Source organism: Oreochromis niloticus, linkage group LG14 (assembly GCF_001858045.2).
Source record: "Oreochromis niloticus isolate F11D_XX linkage group LG14, O_niloticus_UMD_NMBU, whole genome shotgun sequence".
Taxonomy (NCBI): Eukaryota; Metazoa; Chordata; class Actinopteri; order Cichliformes; family Cichlidae; genus Oreochromis; species Oreochromis niloticus.
In genome coordinates this window covers 30,159,737-30,185,416 of record NC_031979.2, presented here as the reverse complement: position 1 = coordinate 30,185,416, position 25,680 = coordinate 30,159,737, and positions in this window count along the sequence as shown.

Here is a 25,680-nt window from a genome sequence, read left to right as displayed (position 1 = left end):
GTGGCTGTGCAGATGGATCAAAGATCAACCCATCTGGTGAGGCACCAAGCCTGGGAGCGTCAGGGTAGACAACGAGGCCATGATGCCTATAGTTAAAGGTTTTCTATTTGCAGTTTTCTCCAGCTGCGTTAAACTCCATGTCTGTCCCTGTGCTCATGTCTGCAGTCTGTCTCGTTCCTTTGAGGATTCTCTCTGCACAGTTTCACCCCTCATATAACAAACCTCTGAAACATGAAGATGTAATCCTTGGCCTGTGGAGCTGATGCCACTCCTGGTCAGCCACCTGTTCTCCTGTTGCTGTCTCAATCTTATTTGCCATGTCCTCTGTGACCATTAAGCTTTCAAGGTGGAAGAGTTCATCCTCACTGCAGACATGCACACACTCTGTGGGGTCCAGCCTGTACTCACTGAGTGGCAGTGGCGGGTAAAGAGGAGGATCTTGATAAATGTTTACAGATTTTGTGGCTAATTTGGACTGCTGGTAAGAGCGCACACTCAATGACACCGTCACAACACGGGTCTTCTCATCACTGATGCCCATGGTTGCTGTTAAAGGTCAATCTGTTACCTGAAAGTCTTTGCATGATTCTCCAGTGTTTAGCAAGGAGATGTGAAGTGGGTCAGCAGCCAAGTCGTTGTACAGTTTATTTCTGTTAAAGACCTCACATAATAATATGAGGGTAAAACGAGGCACTGTGAAAGTCATCTGTGCAATAATGATAATAATATCAATAATAATAATAATAATAATAACAATATATACACTTAAAAACTACTGCACTCAATAGTTTTGCACCTGAGCACTTAAAGTCAGAGCACTTTATTCATCACTTAAATCACTTTTAACTCAACTGTCAATGTCTGACAGTTTTTGGTCTGTTTACAAGTTTTACTGTTTATGTTTGTTTGTCTTTACTTTTGTGGATATACATATATATACACACACACACACACACACATATATACACACACACACACATATACACACACACATATACACACACACACACACACACACACACACACACATATATATATATAGATCCCCAGCCACTAGTTCACTTGTGTAGATTTTGCCCACGGGCATTGTTTTCACTTACCTGTATATACTCACTGTACCTGTCATGAGCGTGTTCTACCGTCTCACTTGTTGTAAATAAATCTTGTCTTGTACGTTGAGTTTCTGAGTTGAATCTGTTTTGGGTCCAACCTGTACCTTACGGCTCTCGCCGTGACAATTACATTATTTTGGAGCTGACAACAAGTGTATTTAATATAATGGTAATATTCTTTCAGATAACAACCAAGGTATTCAATGAATAAACAGAAACTACACATATACCCATCTAAATACAAGAATTTATTTCACTATTTAAAAAACATGACATGCCCAGTTCACTAAAAATATGTTACCACAACACTGCTTTCCTACAGAGGTCACTGTATGCCTTGAACTTCTATGCCATGAACAGTGTTGGGACTAACGCGTTATTAAGTAACGCGTTACAGTAACTACGTTATTATTGTGGTAACGAGCACGGTAACTAGTTATTATGCCAAAACCAGGAACGCGTTACTCGTTACTGGGATTTAGATAGGCTCGTTACTCGTTACTTCGTGTGGTGGATATCGCGGAGCTTCCACAGATTCAATAACATTAGCAAGTGGTGGAGGCCAGCAGGTGGATGAAGGAAAAGGGAGGCAAGAGGAGAGACCCGAAGCGGCCGCCGGTCCGCGTGTCAGGTGAACTGAACTTCAGGTAAGAAGTTATGACCTGCAGTTTATGTGGGTCAGATATAAACCAAGTTTAGGTGGAGTTTATTTTCGGTATGCTGACATTTTCGTACTGCGTGCTAGCTAGCATGACGGAGTTTCTACTGTATACAGCTGTGTGGGTGCTATGTTACTGATGTTGAACTTTATTTTGTTCATAAGGTTAATTATTAGAGTTGCCAACCGTCCCCTAAAAAACAGAATCGTCTCGTATTCAGAGAAAATATTACGTGTTTCGTACTGAGGTGAAAAGGAACACAGTTTGTCCCGGACTTCAGCTACAATGAAAAAGACACAAAGCTGAAGCTGCACAGCTGCCTCTTCTTCTCTCATTCTATCCCCTCTCTCTCCCGTTTCTACTTCAATCACGAAACTGATCAATGATCAGCTGATCGGCTTTTCTCTCTTGTTTATTTATCGCCCACTTTGCGCCAGAAAGAGGAAACCAGCGGATGTCGCGTTAAACAACAGCAGCACGTTTAAGCTTGATCAGCTGTTGTTAGAATTTATTTAATATTAATTTCTAGTATCAGCGGATGTTTGCTGGAGCCACAGCTGTAAAGCCGCTGGTCATGATATCGGTTTGGTTATCTGGTGAGTGGGAAACATGGAGATGAAACCAGGAGATGTCCTTACTGAATCATCAGAGCTGAACAGGTGATGGAGAAACAGGTTTACCTTTTAGGTGACATGAATGAGTTGAAGGGAAGTTATGAGCTGTTTCTGAGAGACAAATAACACCAGCATCCTTTTCTACATAGCTGACAGCTGGTAACTGTGCAGGGGCGGGTCTAGCAAAGTTTTGCCAGGGGGCCAGGTAGGGCATTAACAGGGAAAGGGGGGCACAAGGAAATACTTTTCTTTATTATTCTCATTTAAAATGTCTCGCTTTTAAAAAAATAATTATCTGAGTCTTACAACAAACAATTGATAGATTGATACATATATACCATCAGAACAGTGTACATCACTGTCACAACAGTGTTTATTTTCATTCAAAGGCTTTATGATTTTTCCTATAATGGCGGGCCGGTCTCTAGTCAAAATGCCCGGGACGATTTTTTTTGTCCCAGTCCAGCCCTGTATGCAGCTCATCTGCAGTCTGGTGTTACCTACATCTTCCTATCCGGTTGTTCAGTCTGACGTCACTGGCCGTGTCTGGGCCTAAACTCCGCTGCAGGTCCATATATCAAACGATCACTGTGGCATTACTGAGAGTTGAAAAACTGTCTAAAGTCTTTCATCTTTAATAAAATGATCAGTGTTCTGCTCTACCAGGTGTAACAATTGAGTTTAACATCCAGGCATCCATGAAAATGGAATTTATGACATTTAACGGCGTTAGAAGTTAGCAGGAAGTTAGCTCGCTAGCTTCTATCTAAATACAATATAGCATGTCCTGACTGCGGGGTTTTGGAAAAAAATTCAAACGTACAGCTCTGCTATAACTTCGAACATAAATGAAGACAGAAAACTAAACAGCAGTGACGTTTGTAGGGTTACTGAAGTTTGGCTAGCTGGTATATAATGATGTGCTACGTGACCGCTAGCGACACAGCTATGTTAGCATAACATAAACAAGCTAACTTTTTTTCCCACTCGATAAAAGTTAACGTGAGGGTTCTCGGTGGTCAGGAACAAATGTAATCGCATAGCGGGATGCTGTAAAAGGACTAAACTTCAGCCAGGAGAACAAGTGAGATAATCCATCCACAATACGAGGTTAGTCATTCATATACTGCTGCATGGGCTGTTCTGTAGTTACATCGTAAGGTTTTAAAAACTGAGCTTAAATAAATGATTAGCAGTAATAAAAGCCGAGGGAGGTCAACAGTGATCACTGACTGTTTTAGGAGCTTTTTGAGATTAAATAGAAGAAAATACAAAACATTAAACATGTTAACAACACAAAAGCCATATTAAACGCAGACTACTTTAGGCCCGGAAGTAGGATTCGTCACGCCATCACTGAACAACCGGATTCAGAAGGCAGAATTTCCAAGTTCTGAATACAATCAAAAGCACCACGACTGCAGTTTTTGTGTTGGATGTAAAAAGCAGGCTAGAATCATGGCGGCGGTCAACGACGGTCCAGGCGTGGGATTTCTCTCGTGGAAATGTGCACATTATTTTTTCCTTTCTATTGGTAGGTGGCACAGTGCACTTGTGGCAAGTAAGCAAGCTAGAAGACTGGCAGTCTTGCTGGGTATCCAGTTACGGAAGCAACACATTAACAAGAGAATTCTGAGTAAAACCAAAGTTACTTTCCCTAGTAACTAGTTACTTTGAAAGTAACGAGTAACTTGAAGTAACTGAGTTACTTTTTTAGAGAAGTAACTAGTAATGTAACTAAGTTACTAATTTAAAGTAACAACCCCAACACTGGCCATGAACCAGTGTCATGAAGTTGCTTGCACTCGGATAGGCATAGAATCAACTTTTCTTCCATGTTTTCATTCATTATGTGGTTGAACTTAGCGTGGCTGTAGGCCTTGTTTCTATTGGTTGTATGAAGGTAGATCACATGCACTAGTACTTGCTGGCACGCTTGTGCTGCGCTTTGCAGATGATTTTCTGTGATGAGGCTGACTAAATACAAGGAGAAAACACAGGTGCGAACAAGACAACTTAGACATGAAATGGAACTAAATTAAAAAAATAACTAAGAACTAGAAATATAGATGATTAACATAGGAAGCACATAGGACTCTAAGAACTAAGGAAAAAGATCAGATTTAAATCTAAATCTACCTCCTAATGAACAGAATCAACCTTTTGGGATGTAAATGGAGAGTCCTCTTCATACACTAAGGTCAACTACGGTGTTCCACAGGGTTCAGTGCTAGGACCAATTCTGTTTACATTATACATGCTTCCCATAGGCAGTATCATCAGAAGATAGCATACATTTTCACTGCTATGCAGATGACACACAGCTCTATCTGTCCACGAAGCCAGATAACACACACCAAATAGCTAAACTGCAGGAATGTCTTAAACACATAAAGACCTGGATGGCCTCTAAGTTTCTGCTTCTTAATTCAGATAAAGCTGAGGTTATTGTATTCAGCCCTTAAATTCTTCGAAATATGGTATCTAACCATATTCTTACTCTGGATGGCATTACCTTGGCCTCCAGTAACCCTGTAAGGAACCTTGGAGTCATTTTTGAAATAAATATGTCCTTCACTGCACATATGAATAAAATTTGTAGGACTACTTTCTTCCATTTACGCAACATCTCTAAAATTAGAAATATCCTGTCTCAGAGTCACGCTGAAAACCTAGTTTGTGCATTCGTTACTTCCAGGCTGGACTACTGTAATTCATTATTATCAGAAAGTCCTAAAAACTGTCAGGGGTTGCTGTGTGGATGTGGACAAGAGGTGACCCAAACGCAGGACTCATGGTGAGGATTAAGAGTGTTTATTCTAATGGACAAATGAAGAGAAAAGGAAATGTCTGACTGACTGATACAACTGGTTGGCTGACTGAACTGATCACACGGCAATGACAACATCAATGACAAGACCAGGGATTGATGAAACTGAGGAACTTAAATACAAAGACTGAATGATGAGTGAATAGAGGCAGGTGAGTAAACAGCTGGACTTAATCTGACTAATGATAAATGGGAAGACAACTAGAACATAATGCACGCAGACTAAGGCTAACACAATAAAACAGGAAGTGGAACATATAGAAGATAAACAGTGAACATGAACTGAAAATGCTGGGTCAACGACCCAGGAACCCTGAAAAAAAACTGCCTGAAAAACCTTCAATGTATTTATGATTATAAATACATTTTAGCAGTATTATTTGTTAAGTAGATTTGTTGTGATGTTGCACCTCAGTCGCCTAGAGGTCCCGCTGAGGAGAGGTGTACATGCAGAAGTCCAGTAAAGTGAAGTCGCTGTACTGTTTTATTTTTATTTTAAACAGTTATGGGATAATAAACCCGTCCAGCTGGCAAAGTGAGAGCTGACTCCTCTGGTCATTTGCACAACACAACGCAGAGAACTAACGGCAATCAGAGTTTAAGGCCAGACCGGCTACATCAGGAGCACGAACTGGGGTGTCCAAATGACGAACAAACAGTATACCACATTCCTGATTTTTAGTTCACACACACTTCTTATAATGACTAACTACACTTGAAATTTTGGAGATGTTAGCTCTTTCTACAGTAAAGTAACAGTGGGATGCAAATAATATCAGGCTGACTAATAGCAAAAAAAGTTTGGGAACCACTGAGTTATTGTAATCATGTGAGCATTAACTTTTCAACTTTTATCCTGCTATTGAGGGGATGACATCATCTTTTTACAATATCTGATGCAATATAAACATTTCACATTCTTATGTCTAATTTGATTGGAAGAGGGAGCTGTCCAATCAAAACTTACTGTTCTTCCAAGCCTTAAAATGAGAAGTTTAAATACTGCCTAGTAAAAGCAAAGTTGTTTGACTGAGCTCAGAGGTGTTTGTGAAATCTGATAAAGAAGAAGATTTATCACGTACTTCATTAATATTTGCTTTGCTTATTTTCCCCCTTCTTCTTCTTCAACTTCCAAACTGAATATGTCTTTACAGAATGCTTCAATCAGTGTAACACACTTTATTATAGGTGGTTTTGACACACTCAAGAGACCTATTGCTGTTGGTGTGTTTATACTAATAACCTATCTTCTTGCTGTTCTTGCCAATATGGCAAATATCATGTTTATTATTTCTGACAAGAGATTACATAAACCAATGTATCTTCTGATTTGCAACCTTGCTGTTGTTGATATAATGTACACCTCCAGTTGCAATCCAACAATGATTGGGGTTCTACTCGCAGGTGTTAATACTATATCCTATGTGGAGTGTTTAATTCAAATGTGTGTTTTCCATTTGGGAACAGTGATGGAGTCATTTGTTTTAGCATTTATGGCTTTGGATAGATTCATTGCAATCATTTATCCATTCCAGTATCACAGTTATTTAACAAACACACATGTTCCTGTTCTTACATTTATCCTGTGGTTCGTTGCCTGGTGTTCTACGTGCTATATGCCTGCAATAGTTATCCCCCTACCACACTGTAGCTCCAGGCTTAGGTACACTTTCTGTGACTTTCCTGCTGTGTTAAGAACAACCTGTGTTAACCCAGATAAATATTTCAATGAAGGTGCCATTATAGCATTTTTTATTTTCTTTTTCACTTTTGTTTTCATTTGTCTTTCATATTGTGGAATCTTTCTTTTTGTCAAATTATCTTCAAACAATGAAAAAAAGAAAATGGGGAGCACTCTTGTGAGTCACTTAATTTGTGTAATCGTTCATTACGGTCCTGCGTTTGTTCAGATTATCTTCACCAGGTTGGGTGTGGTATTAACTCTCGAGGAACGCCAAGGTTTATTAATTGGTGCAGTCCTCGGTCCATGTCTTGTAAATCCTTTTGTGTACTGTTTTAGAACAAAAGAAATTAAACAAAAGCTCTTTAAGATTTTCAAAAAGCTTAACACATATGACTAAAATCTTGTGAACTGAGTGTGCTTTTTTAAAGATAAAAACAGTAATATCCTGTCCTTACATTGGTGCATATTTTCTGAACATTTTATCACAAAATGTTTGAAACACCATTCACCTGGACTGAGACAGAAGTGAGAATTATTCTAATTTGTGGGTTTAACAGAAGATATTTGCTTTACCTTAGCTATTCAGTTCAGTTCATAAAAATTTAGAACAAAGGCTTTTGATTGTTTTTTTTTTTAATTTAGTGAAACTATGTGTTTGTGAGCAACAGTATGATTTTTTTTCCTCCTATGGTGTAAATAATCATATTATTCAACAAAAACTAATCAACTTTAGTAATTACTTATTTGAACTCCTATATAGGTCCCCAGCCACTAGTTCACTTGTGTAGATTTTGCCCACGGTCATTGTTTTCACTTACCTGTATATACTCACTGCATCTGCCATGAGCGTGTTTGTTAAGAGATTTTTACTTGTTTTACTATACTTTTATAAAGCCTATGTTTTACGTCTTTAGCACACATATTGCTGCAGTGGAAAAAAAACACTCTTGTTTAACTGCTTCTGAAACCAGTGTTTCAACTACTTTTACAGAAAAACAGGAAACGCCTAAGGACCTTGAAACAAGAAGATTATGCCATATTCACGAGGACGAAGATGTGCAGAAGAGTTGTCGAAAGGGGAAGCACGCCTTTGCCCTTGTCAGAGTTATGAAACTATACATTGTGTAAACGAGTGTATAAATAAAGTAGGCGGACTACAGCTCGGTGTGAGTCTCACTCAGAGCTCTCACCCATGTACATGTCTTAAGAAGCTTGTCGTCTCTTTCCTTACTTACTGAAACGAAATGCTCATGACACTGTTCTACCGTGTCACTTGTTGTAAATAACAAAAGTAACATTGACCCAGATAACCACTTCTACAATAACAACAATATTACTTGTGAGTACTATACAGACGACCAATTCAATACGAATATTAAAATGGCAAATGCATTGTCGGTCATACATTTTAATAGTAGAAGCCTGTATAAATATTTTTCTAAAATTACAGAATGTTTAAGTAAGTTAAAAAAGTTTAATATAATTGCAATATCAGAAACATGGCTCGATAATGAGAAAGTTAGTGAAATGGGACTGGAAGGATACGAATTATTTACAATGAACAGGGTGAATAAAAAAGGAGGCGGTGTTGCTTTATATGTAGATAAAGTTTTGAAATGTAGTCTGATTGAATGTATGTCAAGCACCATAGATGACGTATTGAAATGTGTTACTATTGAAATCCATATTGAAAAAGCTAGCAATATAATTATAAGTTGCATCTATAGGACACCAGGATCATGCCTTGAGACATTCAATGAAAAACTTGCTGCTATGTTTAGCAACCTAAATGATAAAAAAGTGCAAATAATTTGTGGTGAATTTAATATAGATTTGCTAAACCCAAATGGACATCAGAAAACAACAGATTTCATCAATACAATGTATAGTAACTCCCTTTTCCCTGTAATTATAAAACCAAGTAGAATAACAATTGATACAGCTACACTGATAGATAATATATTCACAAATAAAATTGACTATGAAATAGTAGGTGGACTTCTTATAACTGATATAAGCGATCATCTTCCTGTTTTTGCAATTTTTCAAAATTATTTTGGGATTAAAACTAAACAAAAGAATCAAACATTTGATATGATACAACATAGAACAACAAGAGCCATTGCTGCCCTCCAGGTGGACTTAAAGGAACACAATTGGAATGAGGTTTTTGCAAATGAAGATTCAAATAGTGCATATGATGCATTCCTATCAACTGTAATTTCACTTTATGAAAAACATTGTCCTTTAATAAGCATCACAGATCAAATAAGCCATGGATCACAAAGGGGATAGAAGATGCATGTAAAAAGAAAAATAATCTATATAAGAGATTCATAAAACAGAGGACAAAAGATGCTGAAATAAAGTACAAGTTATATAAAAATAGATTAGTAAATATTATAAGAACAAGTAAGAAAGAATATTACCAAACATTATTGGAGCAAAGCAGAAGTAACACACAAGAAACATGGAGGATATTAAATAGTATAATCAAAAAGGGCTCAAAAAATAAGAATTGTGCACACTATTTTAAAAAAGATAAAGATATTGTGCTTGATAAAACTAAAGACATTGTAAATGAATTTAATGATTTCTTTGTAAATGTTGGCTTTAATTTAGCAAAAGAAATTCCAGAGTCAAGAAATAATAACGACCTAAATAAACATATTACTCAGAATGTGTCCTCCATGTTTATTGGTGCTGTAACTCATAGAGAAATAATTACCATTGTGAAAACATTTAAAAATAAAAAGTCCACTGACTGTTTTGGTATTGACATGATATTAATTAAACGTATTATAGAATATATAGTGAAACCTTTTGCATACATTTGTAATCTGTCCTTTCGAACTGGTGTGTTTCCCTCACAAATGAAAATAGCAAAGGTTATTCCAATCCATAAAAACGGAGAGAGATGTCAGTTTACCAATTACAGGCCAATATCACTACTCCCACAGTTCTCAAAAATTTTAGAAAAGTTATTTGTTAATAGACTTGATAAATATATAGAGAAGCATAATCTCCTAAGTGATAACCAATATGGCTTTAGAGTGAAAAGGTCCACTTCGATGGCAGTGATGGAACTTGTAGAAGGGATATCTAATGCTATAGATAATAAGGAATATACTGTTGGTGTTTTTATAGACTTACAAAAGGCGTTTGATACAATTGATCATTGTATATTAATGAATAAACTAGAGAGATATGGCATAAGAGGGATAGCATATAAGTGGATGAAAAGTTACCTGGATGACAGATATCAATATGTCGAAATCAATAATGTAAAATCTAATCAGTTGAAGGTAACTTGTGGTGTTCCTCATGGCTCTGTACTGGGCCCTAAATTATTCATATTATATATAAATGACATATGTAGTGTTTCCAAGCTGTTAAAATGTGTATTGTTTGCTGATGATACCACTCTGTATTGCTCAGGTAAAGACCTAGAACAGCTTGTGACTACAGCGGAAAAGGAGTTAATTATATTAAAAAACTGGTTTGATGTAAATAAGTTATCATTAAATATAAAGAAAACAAAATTTATTATTTTTGGCACTAGACAAATGAAAAATGTATCTAAAATCAGGGTTAATGGAATTGAAATTGAAAGAGTATGAAAATAAATTTCTTGGAGTGCTAATTGATGATAAGCTGAGCTGGAAGTCCCATATAAACCATGTGAAAACAAAAATGTCAAAAACCATTGCTATTCTCTACAAAACAAAGCATGTCCTGAACAAAAAAATCATTATACACACTTTATTGTTCTCTGTTGCTTCCATATATGACTTATGGTCTGGAGATATGGGGTAATGCATATAAAACAAATACTCTTCCTATTTTCAAGTTACAAAAAAGAGCTGTAAGAATTATAAATCAATCAAACTACATAGAACCAACTAACATTTTGTTTATTAATCTGAATACCCCAAAATTTTATGATTTAGTTGAATATAAAAAGGTACAGATAATGTATAAAGCACAAAATAACTTGCTTTGTCGCAATACTCAGAAGCTGTTTAAAGTCAGAGAAAGTCAATATAACTTAAGGGGAACAGATGTCTTTAAAAAAAACAAGATAAGGACAAACATAAAGCAGAGATGTGTTTCTGTTGGAGGAGTTAACCTTTGGAATAGTTATGACAGTGATTTAAAAAGGTGTAGTTCATTTTCCTTGTTTAAAAACATGTTTAAAAATAGAGTATTAGAAAAATATATAAATCAAGAATGAAAAGAGCAAAAATAACAATTCTGAAACTCTTGATTGTTTTGCTTTGATGTAGTTATCTAAGGTGGAAAGTTTTTTTGTTTGTTTGTTTGTTTGTTTTTGCTTTGCTTTGTTTTATTCTTTGCTTCGAGCCCTGTGTACAGGAGCTGCATGCAAAAGATTTTTTGTTAAAAGGGTTGGTGTAATAAGCAAATGCTTCAGCCAATACCTTTTGATTAGCCTTGTCTCATGATTTTTTTGCTTTGTGGTAATCTTTATTCTGTATTCTGTATTCACTGAGATATTTGCATGCTAATCAATAAATCAAATCAAATCAAATCAAAAAAAAAAAATCAAATAAATCTTGCCACGTACGTTCAGTTTCTGAGTTGAATCTGTTTTGGGTCCAATCTGTACCTTACAGCTCTCGTTGTGAGAATTACATTATTTTGCAGCTGACAACAATTGTATTTAATATAATGTTAATATTCTCCAAAAGTTGATTGTGTTCATCTACATTACATGTCAGCAAAACCAGCGGACAATGGTGCACTGTATGTTCCTAGTGTTTAAAAAGGGTAATGTAAATCACTAGATTAGAGGTTAGAAATAATGTTAATATTCTTTCAGATAACAACCAAGGTATTCAATGAATAAACAGAAACTACACATATACCCATCTAAATACAACAATTTATTTCACTATTTAAAAAACATGACATGCCCAATTCACTCGAAATAGGTTACCACAACACTGCTTTCCTACAGAGGTCCCTGTGTGCCTCGAACTTCTATGCCATAAACCAGTGTCATGAAGTTGCTTGCACTTGGATAGGCATAGAATCTACTTTTCTTCCATGTTTTCATTCATTATGTGGTTGAACTTAGCGTGACTGTAGGCTTTGTTTCTATTGGTTGTATGAAGGTAGATCACATGCGCCGGTACACGCTGGCATGCTTGTGCTGCGCTTTACAGATGATTTTCTGTGATGAGGCTGACTAAATACAAGGAGAAAACACAGGTGCGAACAAGACAACTTGGACATGAAATGGAACTAAATTAAAAAAACAACTAAGAACCATAAATGTACATGATTAACATAGGAAGCACATGGGACTCTAAGAACTAAGGAAAAAAGTCACATATAAATCCAAAGCTACCTCCAAATGAATAGAATCAACCTTTTGGGATGTAAATGTAGTGTCCTCTTCATACGCTAAGGTCAACTACGGTGTTCCACAAGGTTCAGTGCAAGGACCAATTCTGTTTACATTGTACATGCTTCCCTTAGGCAGTATCATCAGAAGACATAGTATACATTTTCACTGCTATGCAGTGACACCCAGCTCTTTCTATCTATGAAGCCAGATAACACACACCATTCAGATAAAGCTGAGGTTATTGTATTCGGCCCTGAAATTCTTCGAAATATGGTATCTAACCATATTCTTACTCTGGATGGCATTACCTTGGCCTCCAGTAACCCTGTAAGGAACCTTGGAGTCATTTTTGACCTAGATATGTCCTTCACTGCACATAAATGGTTTAACAGTATAACTTAGTATACAATACTATAACATAGTAGCAGAAATACTATAATTTAGCAGAAAAGTAACAACTTTGGAAAACAGTTTAACTCAGCAGAAATACAATAACTTAGCACAAATACTATATCATAGCAAAAAAATTATATCTAGTTAAAAATGTCATAACTTAGTAGACATTTATGACAGTTATGAGCAATGTTCCCTCTAATTTTTCATGTGTCTGAGCGAACACACAAACTCCCTGAGAGGTCCCTTGGACCACTGTGAGCAACATTAGACGTGTGCACTGTGGCCACTCCAGCATCGAATCCATCCAAGCTACATGGTTTATTAAAATAATCAAATTACAGCATTTACATTTATGTTAGACTACTTTTAATTAACTGCTTTAGCCAACTTACAATGAAAATTTAAAAAAATCTTGTTCATGACCTGTGTAGTATGTTAACACTATTGGAAGTAAAAATAACTTGAACTCCAATTTTGAAAACACAACTTTCTTTCTTTTTTTAATTTTTTTTTTATAAAGCTCTGACTTGTATGAGTCTCTGGTCTGGGAGAGAGTCCTGTAACTCTCTGTCTGCAAAATACAGCATATAATGACCAATGTTGGGCAATTAATTATATAGTTACTTCCTCAAAAAAGTTACTGAGCTCATCTGGTAGAGGTGGCACCTCATATACTGAAGCTACGAGACCTCTGCAGCAGCTGTAGTCTTGAATTCAGTCAATGGAATAAATACAACAAAATGTTTTAAAAAGCTGCACAGATCTGACCAGTGCTTGGACTTAGATAAAGTGCTTTAAATTATAACGGCACTATTTTCATAGTAAATATTTTTATATTGGTTCAGGTAGATTATATATGATAAATGATTATTTATGGTGTGGTAAATGATTAGAGCTCCAATTACTGATAACCAACAATTTTTAACAAGTAAATGTAAAAATGGTTTTAATGAAATTCAGATTTTAGTGATTGTAGCCCCTCAAATGTAAATGTTGTTAACTATGCTTTGGCTCTTTTTGTAATGTTTACATAATTATTTATGAATTGCACTAATTTGCACTTGGATTTATGTTTTTCCTGCCGAGAATAAAGAAAACCTACGTTTATTTCAGCATATGCACAGCTAATTATACAACCAAGCAACCAACCAAGTGCATCAGCGTGTGAACATGAAAGTGCCACCAGTCCACGCTCTCTCTCATGCTGCTGTTAACGTTGTGTCAACATAGTTGGTATGAGTGACTTTTACAGAGAGACAGGATGCCATGCTGCAGTTGAAGGTATCTGCAGTGAACATAATTACACACATAAGGCCACTTTATCTCAACCAGTCCAAACGGTGGCTGTGCAGATGGATCAAAGATCAACCCATCTGGTGAGGCACCAAGCCTGGGAGCGTCAGGGTAGACAATGAGGCCATGATGCCTTGTTGAAAGATTTTATGTTTTATGTGTTTTTATTCGTTGTTTTATTATCTTTCATTAACCAGCATATCATGAAGTGTTCATATATTTCACAAGGTTTGCTGAACTTTTCCACTGTTTCGCAAGCTGACATTTAACTCTACAACACAAATAAGTTAAACAGGAAACAGATGCAGCACCCAAACCACAAGAGTTGAAAAGTGCACCACGTTTCCTAGAGGAAGCAGCCAGACACACATGTGACACACACACACCCACACACACAACCGTTGGTTTAGAGGAACTTGTAAAAGAGGAAATGTGATGTGCTTGCATACGTGATGTAACCTATAAATAAAGAACTGTTGCCGGCACTCAGGGTGGGTCTCGCCAGAGTCATCACCCGTGCACGGGGTCTCGCCAGAATCCTCACCCGTGCACGCCGCTGTTATTATATTCTGTCTGAGTGTCTTTATTCAACCTGAAGAATGTCTTATTAAAAATAAACTCTTGACATTTAATTGGTCCTTCGAGCCGGATGTAGGACATCGAATTATAACTAATTTTATGCTCCAACGGAGTGACCTCGTCGTTTCCTGACATCGTGGAGAGCCCGCGCTGAAGTCTGTCGACAGCCTCTTTCCTATGAAGGAGAAAAGACCAACTACGTGAATTCGGGGTTGGCCAGCGTTCTTAGTAAGAGGTCCACGATCCTGGGGAACGAGGAGGAATCTCTGACCGGCACTTATATCATCATAACCAGGTGAATATTAACACTCAAAGACACATCGCGAATAATCGTCTTTTAGATTGACACTTTTCTAAGGGAAAAACTCGTCCTGTAGGGACTGGCAGTTTAAAAAAAGACTCGCTTGTAAGACGAAACTGGCAGTCCAGAAGTGACTCGTTTCGCAATAAAAAAAAGCTGGTAGTCTAAAAGACTCGCTTGTAAGACGAAACTGGCAGTCCAGAAGAGACTCGTTTCGCAATAAAAAAAAAAGCTGGTAGTCGACAAAATTTACTCCGGGAGTAAATGGGAAAAGGAAAGTGTCAATTAAAATAGGATTACACTGCCGCGTATGTGAATTGTTTGTATTTAAAAAGAGGAAGTGAGTGTCATTTGAAGAGGGACAGTAGGACCCTACACCACTTCTACTGTTTTCCTGTGTCGACTGAAATACTGGTGAGGAAGGGAAAAGGTTGCGCTTCATCGCATAAAATTAAGGCCGCCCTTGACATTAGGACAAGGGTAGAAGGCTGCCTTAATAACCTCCCCTAACTCTAATACCAGAGAAGGTCACACAGTTCTGTTTGTAGTATTAATAACACAAAATCAAAATGGGAAATAAAACAACAAAACTCACTGCTGACGAGCAGTGGCTAGAAAAGAAATGTCCAGGCGCCGGACAAATTAGTGCATATAGATGGAGAAATCCAAAGAAAACTAAATGTCCCACGTGGGAGGGAAAATGCATTAACTAAATTATAAGAAACCCTCCAAGCAGAAATAAATACTGAAAAGGAAGCTAAAAAGAAATCAAAACATACACAAGAGTTGTAATATTTTAAAGCATGGAAAGAGGAATGAAGTGGAATAAACAAAAGGTTAAATTAAGGTTAACTTAAATTAAAGCAATGAAACAAAATTGGGAAGACAACCAAGCTGAATGAATAGAATGCATGAAACCAGATAATCCACACAAAATATATCAAATAAAAAAGAGAGATGCATAAGGCATATTAAGGCTGTGTCATTGTTCAGCCAAGGAAAATGTCTCCAGCTTGGGAAGGTGTGAAGCTGCAGGTCACATCGGCCTTTGATGGATACATAATAAAATATAAACTAATATACTATTGTATATTAGTAGTAAAGTAGTGTATTGTGATATACTATTGCTGTTATAAAAAAGGAAAAACAATACAATGATAACATTAATAATGACATACTATTAATAGGAAGAGGCACTTCAGTCAGTTATGATGCGAGGTGGAAGATTGTTAAAAGTAGTCTGATTCAAGCTTAAGGTTTGCTCAAACTCAGTACAATGATATAGGAGATGAAGAAAATAAGGAAATAACTACACTAATCAGGTGCATAGAGACACCTGACCTGCTTGTAAACCTGTCATCTTAGATGAGACTTTGTTAAGATGAAGAGCAAACCTATACTAACAACTAATAAGCCAAACCCTGTATACAACAGCTAAAGCTACAGGTTTGAGAAGCTGAATAAAATGAATTAAATATGTGGACACTACCAAGCTGATGAGCAAGTTACACATTTTTTTAATTTTTATTTGTTTTTTAGAGCAGAAGCTGCATATTAAAGGTCACACATGCAGCTGTCTGTGAGCTCAGTTTTTTCCTCACACTTCTGCTCTGTTTCTGGCAGCAGCTTTTTCTTTTTCTTTTTGTGTCCTTGATGATGATAAAGTCCAGAGCCAGCTGAGAGCTGGGTTATCTGTTTTGTTTTATGTGACAAGGCTGAGAGATTAAAACTTAGTTTCTTGTTTTGAGAAAAAAAAGAGAGGTTTTGTGTTTCTCAGCCAAGAACAACTACAATTTCATTTTCTGTTTTGAGACAGAATAATAATAATAATAATAATAATAATAATAATAAAACAAAGAGTGATGTTTTGTTTAAGTGTTGAACCAGGCTAATACTGCAACATACCGTCTAGTGCATGATCTGCGAGCAATATATGAAATCATCTTGTTTATCTTTAAATAAACTCCAATTATGGAGACCTGAAGTCACATGCTTAGGGCACACCCTCAGGTAAAGGCAGAAAGCTACTAAACAAAGAAAAGAAGCTATACAGAATGCGCCACAGCCACAAAACTAAGTATTCACATTCTTTCTGACTCTTTGTGAGCCTGAGTTATGACCTTGGCTCCCTGTTTTTCTGCTTCCACCAAAGGTGGGGGTGACGCTCCCGTGGCATGTGCTCTGTTCCCTTTACTATCACAAAGAAAAAAAGAGAGAGGCCCCTACTCTCTGAATACAATATTCTCTTCATAACTCGGCAGTATGAAATGTCATGAAACAGTGTAACTCACTCACAGTAAATCAGCAGTGAATCAGCAGTATAGGATAATACAAACCTATCTAATAAATCTAATGATTTTCAAATTCTTTTAACTAAGAAGTATGATGTGGCCTCCAGCAGTATCATGATTCACTCATTTTGATTACAGGTATAATGTAATATATGACAGCATAATAATCTCACAACGGCTACAAGCACATTTGCCTTTCTTAACACACGCGAGTGAAAGGCAACTGTTAAGAAAATGCCCTTTTGGGTGAGACAGGCCCAGAGGCCCTGCATGCAAGCGTACTAACACACATACATGGAATGAAGAGCAGCTTACACTAGAGCACACACTATATGTGCGCCTCTATATCTCACATTGGTGTTAAAACAGGAAAAACTTAATAGTTTTGTTATCAACTGCTGAATTTACCCACTACTGACATTTAACTCTCCAGCTTGCAGGACAATAGGTGAAACGTTTGTGAAAACAAAGAAGGAAAAATAAAGACACAGAGAGAGTCTGGTATGACCAAGCAGTGATCAGACAATAAATTTAGTTGGTAATACAATAAATTGTGAGATGCTTTCTGCTTGATTGATGCAACACAAGTAATTTACTGTATGGAGGAAATTCTCTTTTGTGATAATCTTTTGAACGTGCATTTCTGTTGACCTGTCAATTTAGCGCATTATAAGCTGATATGCAAATTAGTTGATTGATATTAGATTTGAAAAATAACTGTATTATAAAATAAGTGAATAAGATGTAACAACGGTTGAAATTAGTTTTTTGTTTCTAGTGTGTGGAGAAGGTTTTATCATGGCACACATCTGTTTACATGGGAGGAAACTCCTCATGTGATGTGACATTTAGCAATTTGCAAGTGTGCAGCACATCAGAAGAATGACTATGAAATTACAAAGGGAAACAATTTTACTGACAAAGGATGAACAAAAAGCAGCTCCCACAGCTGAGCAAAAGAAATGGCTGAAATGCGGAGCGAAACTAAAAGATGACTTGATGATTTGTGAAGGAAAACCAATACTTCCAAAATCTCTACACAAAACAGCAGCCTTAGTGACACATGGAGTTACTCTCCATGCGTCAACAGGAGGGATAGGAGATATAATCTCCTAAACACACTCTAAATTTCGAACACACTCTAAATTTCGAAACTTCAGCAAAATGCTTATGTAACCATTTTATTCCAACATATAGCATCCCCACTCTGATAAGATCAGATAATGGGACACACTTTGTCAATGAGGTAATCAGCAAAGTCTCTAAAGCACTAGGATTCAGCATCAAAAATCACTGTGCTTATCACCCGCAAAGTGCAGGATTAGCGGAAAGAACTAACGGCACAGAGACTTAGAAAATGCATGGAAGAAACAGGAAGACCGTGGCCAGAGTGTATAGGCCTAGTAAAAATGTGGATGAGATTAACCCAATGTTCACAGAAACTGACACCATTTGAAATTGTACATGGTAGACCTTTTCCTCTGCCCATCACCAGTGAACCAATAGACAAGTCAGTCAGAGAAACCACCCTAGCAGAGTGGATGACAAAACTGCTAGAGAACAAAGAAATAGTTCTTAGCAACCAACTGCCGAATGATTCTTCTCCAGTCTCTTCCAGGTTGAAACCAGGCGACTGGATCCTGATCAAGGTACTCCAGAGGAAAAACTGGAGCTCTCCGAGGTGGGAGGGCCCTTATCAGGTCTTGCTCACAACACCGACAGCGTGCAAAATCGCTGAAAGACCTTCGTGGATCCACCAGAGCCACGCCAAAAAAGTACAAGGGGACACAAGCCCAGACGCCAGTCCACCTATCATCTAGTGATCTGTAAGTGGAGGAGAGGGCAGATCGGGTATACCCCGCCCTCTTGACTTCTCGCTTTCAGTCGACACACTAGGTGATCTGGTGAACTTGGTCGACTTAAAGAAACCCCATTGTAGCCCGAGCACCGACCTAGCCCCACCTGCCCGGTAGAGTAAAGGAAGATCAGTCCAACCTGCAAAACCAGAAGAGCAACCCATCACTCAAGTAACTACTCAGACACTCACAAACAATGCCTGACATAGACGTGCAAAATGAACATTCAGACATTTCAGATGGAGAGGACCCAGTCCCCAACAGGACTCGACGACGATGCTGGTCAAAGGAATGCCAACTAATGCATAATTATGTACCCCATAACAAAATTGAAATGGCATTCTTTGTAAACCTACTACAAACTCTAGAAACAGTAATAAATACAAGTCTGCGTGCATGTGCTCCAAAGGAACCAATAAAGAGCTTAATAACACTTCCGGTCACACCGCCCGAACTGGCCCATAACATGACCATGGTCTGCCTATGGAGACTTAGAGTCCCAGAAAAGCAGGGTGTATCTTTTGTTTATCCAAATAAGACACTGCAACCGGAATCTTCCTGGCACAAGCTTATAGCCCGATAGCAACTGAGGAAGAAGAAGACTGTGTTTAAAAATTTCAGACACTTCACATGATGTAGCAATTGAAAATGCGCGAGCAAGTGATTGTTACTGAAGTCTATAGAGTATTTGTGAAATATATTAACAACAGGAGGGAATGTTGAAAGATTTTATGTTTTATGTGTTTTTATTCGTTGTTTTATTATCTTTCATTAACCAGCATATCATGAAGTGTTCATATATTTCACAAGGTTTGCTGAACTTTTCCACTGTTTTGCAAGCTGACATTTAACTCTACAACACAAATAAGTTAAACAGGAAACAGATGCAGCACCCAAACCACAAGAGTTGAAAAGTGCACCACGTTTCCTAGAGGAAGCAGCCAGACACACATGTGACACACACACACCCACACACACAACCGTTGGTTTAGAGGAACTTGTAAAAGAGGAAATGTGATGTGCTTGCATACGTGATGTAACCTATAAATAAAGAACTGTTGCCGGCACTCAGGGTGGGTCTCGCCAGAGTCATCATCCGTGCACGGGGTCTCGCCAGAATCCTCACCCGTGCACGCCGCTGTTATTATATTCTGTCTGAGTGTCTTTATTCAACCTGAAGAATGTCTTATTAAAAATAAACTCTTGACATGCCTATAGTTAAAGGTTTTCTATTTGCAGTTTTCTCCAGCTGCGTTAAACTCCATGTCTGTCCCTGTGCTCATGTCTGCAGTCTGTCTCGTTCCTTTGAGGATTCTCTCTGCACAGTTTCATCCCTCATATAACAAACCTCTGAAACATGAAGATGTAATTCTTGGCCTGTGGAGCTGATGCCACTCCTGGTCAGCCACCTGTTCTCCTGTTGCTGTCTCAATCTTATTTGCCATGTCCTCTGTGACCATTAAGCTTTCAAGGTGGAAGAGTTCATCCTCACTGCAGACATGCACACACTCTGTGGGGTCCAGCCTGTACTCACTGAGTGGCAGTGGCGGGTAAAGAGGAGGATCTTGATAAATGTTTACAGATTTTGTGGCTAATTTGGACTGCTGGTAAGAGCGCACACTCAATGACACCGTCACAATTCAATTCAATTCAATTCAATTTTATTTATATAGCGCCAAATCACAACAAAAGTCGCCTCAAGGCGCTTTATATTGTACAGTAGATAGCACAATAATAAATACAGAAAAAAACCCAACAATCATATGACCCCCTATGAGCAAGCACTTTGGCGACAGTGGGAAGGAAAAACTCCCTTTTAACAGGAAGAAACCTCCGGCAGAACTAGGCTCAGGGAGGGGCGGCCATCTGCTGCGACCGGTTGGGGTGAAAGAAGGAAAACAGGATGAAAGACATGCTGTGGAAGAGAGACAGAGATTAATAACAGATATGATTCGATGCAGAGAGGTCTATTAACACATAGTGAGTGAGAAAGGTGACTGGAAGGGAAAAACTCAATGCATCATGGGAATCCCCGGCAGCCTACGTCTATTGCAGCATAACTAAGGGAGGATTCAGGGTCACCTGGTCCAGCCCTAACTATATGCTTTAGCAAAAAGGAAAGTTTTAAGCCTAATCTTGAAAGTAGAGATAGTGTCTGTCTCCCGAATCCAAACTGGAAGTTGGTTTCACAGAAGAGGGGCCTGAAAACTGAAGGCTCTGCCTCCCATTCTACTTTTAAATACTCTAGGAACAACAAGTAGGCCTGCAGTGCAAGAGCGAAGTGCTCTAATAGGGTGATATGGTACTACAAGGTCATTAAGATAAGATGGGGCCTGATTATTTAAGACCTTGTATGTGATGAGCAGGATTTTGAATTCAATTCTGGATTTAACAGGAAGCCAATGAAGGGAAGCCAAAACAGGAGAAATATGCTCTCTCTTTCTAGTCCCTGTCAGAACCCTTGCACAGTGACTATCCAGAGTTGTATGACTATCCAGAGTTGGGACCAGGAAGCAGAGTTGCAGTCTTACACGCCTCTCTGCAGCTTCTCTCCTCCTGCTACCCCCCCAAAAACCCATCTCCATTGAGACTGTGTCAGCTCCCAAAAAGACAAAAAACAAACCAAAAACCAGCAATAAACAACTTAAACATAAAAAATCACAAAGAAAGAACAATACAGTATCCACATCTGAACCAAAGAGTAAAACAGTGAAATGTGGATTATTAAATATTAGGTCTCTCTCCTCCAAGTCTCTGTTAGTACATGACTTAATAATTGATCAACAAATCGATTTACTCTGCCTTACAGAAACCTGGTTGCAGCAGGATGAGTATGTTAGTTTAAATGAATCAACACCCCCGAGTCATTCTAACCACCAGAAACCTCGAAGCACAGGCCGAGGGGGCGGTGTGGCAGCAATTTTTCACACCAGCCTATTAATTAACGAAAGACCAAGACAGACTTTTAATTCATTTGAAAGCCTGATGCTTAGCCTTGTCCACCCCAGCTGTAAAACTCAGAAACCAGTCTTACTTGTTATCATCTATCGTCCACCTGGGCCTTACACAGAGTTTCTCTCTGATTTCTCAGACTTTTTATCTGATTTAGTGCTCAGCTCAGATAAAATAATTATTGTGGGTGATTTTAACATCCATGTAGATGCTAAAAATGACAGCCTCAACATCGCATTTAATCTGTTATTAGACTCAATTGGCTTCTCTCAAAATGTAAAAGAACCCACCCACCACTTTAATCACACTCTAGATCTTGTTTTAACGTATGGCATAGAAACTGAACATTTAACAGTGTTTCCTGAAAACCCTCTGCTGTCTGATCATTTCCTGATAACATTTACATTTACAATAATTGATTACACAGCAGTGGAGAGTAGACTTTATCAAAGTAGATGTCTTTCTGAAAGTGCTGTAACTAAGTTTAAGAATATAATCCACCCACTGTTATCATCTTCAATGCCCTGTACCAACATAGAGCAGAGCAGCTACCTGAACGCTACTCCAACAGAGGTCGATTATCTTGTTAATAATTTTACCTCCTCACTACGTACGACTCTGGATACTGTAGCTCCTGTGAAAACTAAGGCCTCAAATCCAAAGTCCCTGACTCCGTGGTATAATTCTCAAACACGTAGCCTAAAGCAGATAACTCGTAAGCTGGAGAGGAAATGGCGTGTCACAAATTTAGAGGATCATCATTTAGCCTGGAGAAATAGTTTGCTGCTTTATAAGAAAGCCCTCCGCAAAGCCAGAACATCTTACTATTCGTCACTGATTGAAGAAAATAAGAACAACCCCAGGTTTCTCTTCAGCACTGTAGCCAGGCTGACAAAAAGTCAGAGCTCTACTGAGCCAACAATCCCTTTAACGTTAACTAGTAATGACTTCATGAACTTCTTCACAAATAAAATTTTTATCATTAGAGAAAAAATTACCAATAATCATCCCACAGATGTAATATTATCTACAGCTACTTTTAGTACCATCAGTGTTAAGTAGAGTTGGATGTCTCGAGACCGGTCTTGGTCTCGAGACCGGTCTCGAGACCACTTTTACGTGGTCTTGGTCTCGTCTTGGTCTCGACGGACTTTTGTCTTGGTCTTGTCTTGGTCTCGACGGACTTTTGTCTTGGTCTTGTCTTGGTCTCGACAGACTTTGGTCTCGGTCTTGTCTTGGTCTCGTATCCATGACACACAACATAACGTTTGATAATGTATCATGCGCAAAAGCTTTAGCTCTAAGAGCCGTGCCTGTCATGAATCAGAATAGTCGACTCCCATTGAGCGAGAGCCGGCTCCTCACTTAATTTCCTTTCGCTGCTCAGCTGCACAGCTGCACAGCGACACACAGTGGCTCAGCTATGCTCAAATCCCTACATTGTGGCATTTTATTATTTCGCCTTTCGCGCCCTTCAAACACAACTAAATGCAACCCGTTAGATTGAACAGTATGCCCGGTCAGTAAGTTACAGAAATGTCAGCGACTTCGTCTGTCATAAAGTTTGCGTTCATAGAACACAAAGAGTTTTCGGTAAACGCAAAAAAGAAGCATTCGGCAAAGTGCAGGTTTTGCAAAGTCTCCTTGACCGAGACAGCCGGTGTTGTGCCAAAAAGCGATTGCCTGCCAAAAACTGATTTCCAATGTTTCTGTGTGTTTTTTATGTGTAATATCTTTACGTATGTTGCTAAATAGACTTTGGTGAACAGGTATTACAAAGCAGTTATATATAAAATTAAAAATTTACCTGTTTCTCAAGTATCTTTATAACTGTGTTATTATACTTAGATTATAATCAATCAGGTCCCTTTTGTCCACTTAAAATATGTTTACAGAACTATTTTTGCATTTGTTGCAATTTCTGTCCTCTTGGCCAGATTACTCTTAAAAGACACATTTTTAAAGTCAACAAGAATTTTTTTAACTGCATAAATAAAGGATACATAAAAGTCACTGCCAAAAACTGATTGCGGCTTCTACCTTGTTACAGGAATGTTGTTTGTTGCTTAAGATGACTTGATATCATTCATGAGGGATACATTTGACTTATGTTTCACATATTATAGACCAACAAGTTATTTATAGCAGTTTAAATAAAAGCAATCAGTTTTTGGCAAATACCGGAAATCAGTTTTTGGCAGACATTCACTTTTTGGCACAACACCGGGACTACCTCAACCTTCACCAGGCACCTGGAGCGCAAACACCCTCAAAGGTAAGCTAGCCAGTAGCCATCTATCCATCTTCAAACTCAACTACCTTTCCAACCTCAGATGACCAGGTCATGTTTATATAATATTGTTATTTATAATGTGTTCTTCAAGCGTTATAAATTATGTAGGGACAGTTTTTTTGCAACCGTCCCTGCAGACTTAACTTGTGAAGATTGTAACTAACGTTACGTTACATGCTATGTACAGGTAGCTAGCGCTAGCAGTGGCTATCAGCTACTTAAACAGTTTTCACTAACTTTAGGTATTTTGGTGAATTCATTGAGCAAAAATATATCGAAACCATTTCAGTGAGCAATTTAAGGGCTGGTATGGTGTGGTTTGTTTTCGACTTTAATGGGCATATTTATGTGGTTGCTGACTCGTAAGTAAGGACGGGCGTTTCAAGAGTGTCCCTATAACATTGCTCGGCTAACAGCGGCATTCTCGACAGTGAAGCCCAGATCAGAGCGGTCTATGGCTCTGGTCCAGATAGCACGGTTCGCAAAACTGAGTCCTAAAGTTCTTAAATCGAACTTAAGGACCTTTGACTATAACTTTCTTAGGTGTTTTCTACTATGTTGCCCTACTAAACAAGTCCAGTGTGTAGGGGCTACTGCAGCATGTCATTATCAGACACAGTTATTTTGTATTGGTGTAACCTCAGACTTTATTGAGTAGTTCATTTCTTGTCAATGCAGCTGTGTCTCATAGCTGACTGGCATGAGGAGGCTTAATGCAATATGCAAAGTTAATGCACAGACATTTTGTCTTTTGTAGATTCCATTAAACTGTTTTTCTGTTCTTGTTATATAAGGTCTTGCAACCCTGAACACTCCAGTATTTTCATTAGTACTAGATGTGCCTAATGATCTATATGTGTCACACTGGATTGGATTAGGTTATTTTGTATGCAAAGGTCTGCCCTCATTGATAGGTTTAAAATTACTGTGCTTGTAAGATACAGTAGTTTTTGTGGTTGAATAGAAACAGATGTTTTACAGATTCCTATTTCCCTGTTTTGTAGGTACTTGGAGTACAAAGCAGCATCTGCAGCATCAGTGATAGCGGTCAATCCCACACAGCCTCAATTATCATTGTTTGCTCCAAGCATCCACTTATTTTCCCCAAATTCACCCAGGCAAAAGGCCATCACCCAGTCCATCTTCCAGGACCTTATAATTGGATGCTCTCTCCCCCTGTCTATTGTTGAGAATCCTCATTTTAGACACTTTCTGAATGTCTTGGATAGCAAATACACTCCTGTGTCTAGGACCACCTTGACAGAGAAGCTGATACCTCACCTTGTCACTAAAGTGAAGGGTGACATAATCAAAGCCCTGGAAGTCCAGCCAAATGTAGCAATAACAACAGACCTCTGGTCTGACCGGAGGCTTCGTACTTTCCTGGGAGTTACTGCTCATGTTGCCTGCAAGAACAAGGACTCTTACAGTTTACAATCATTTTTGCTT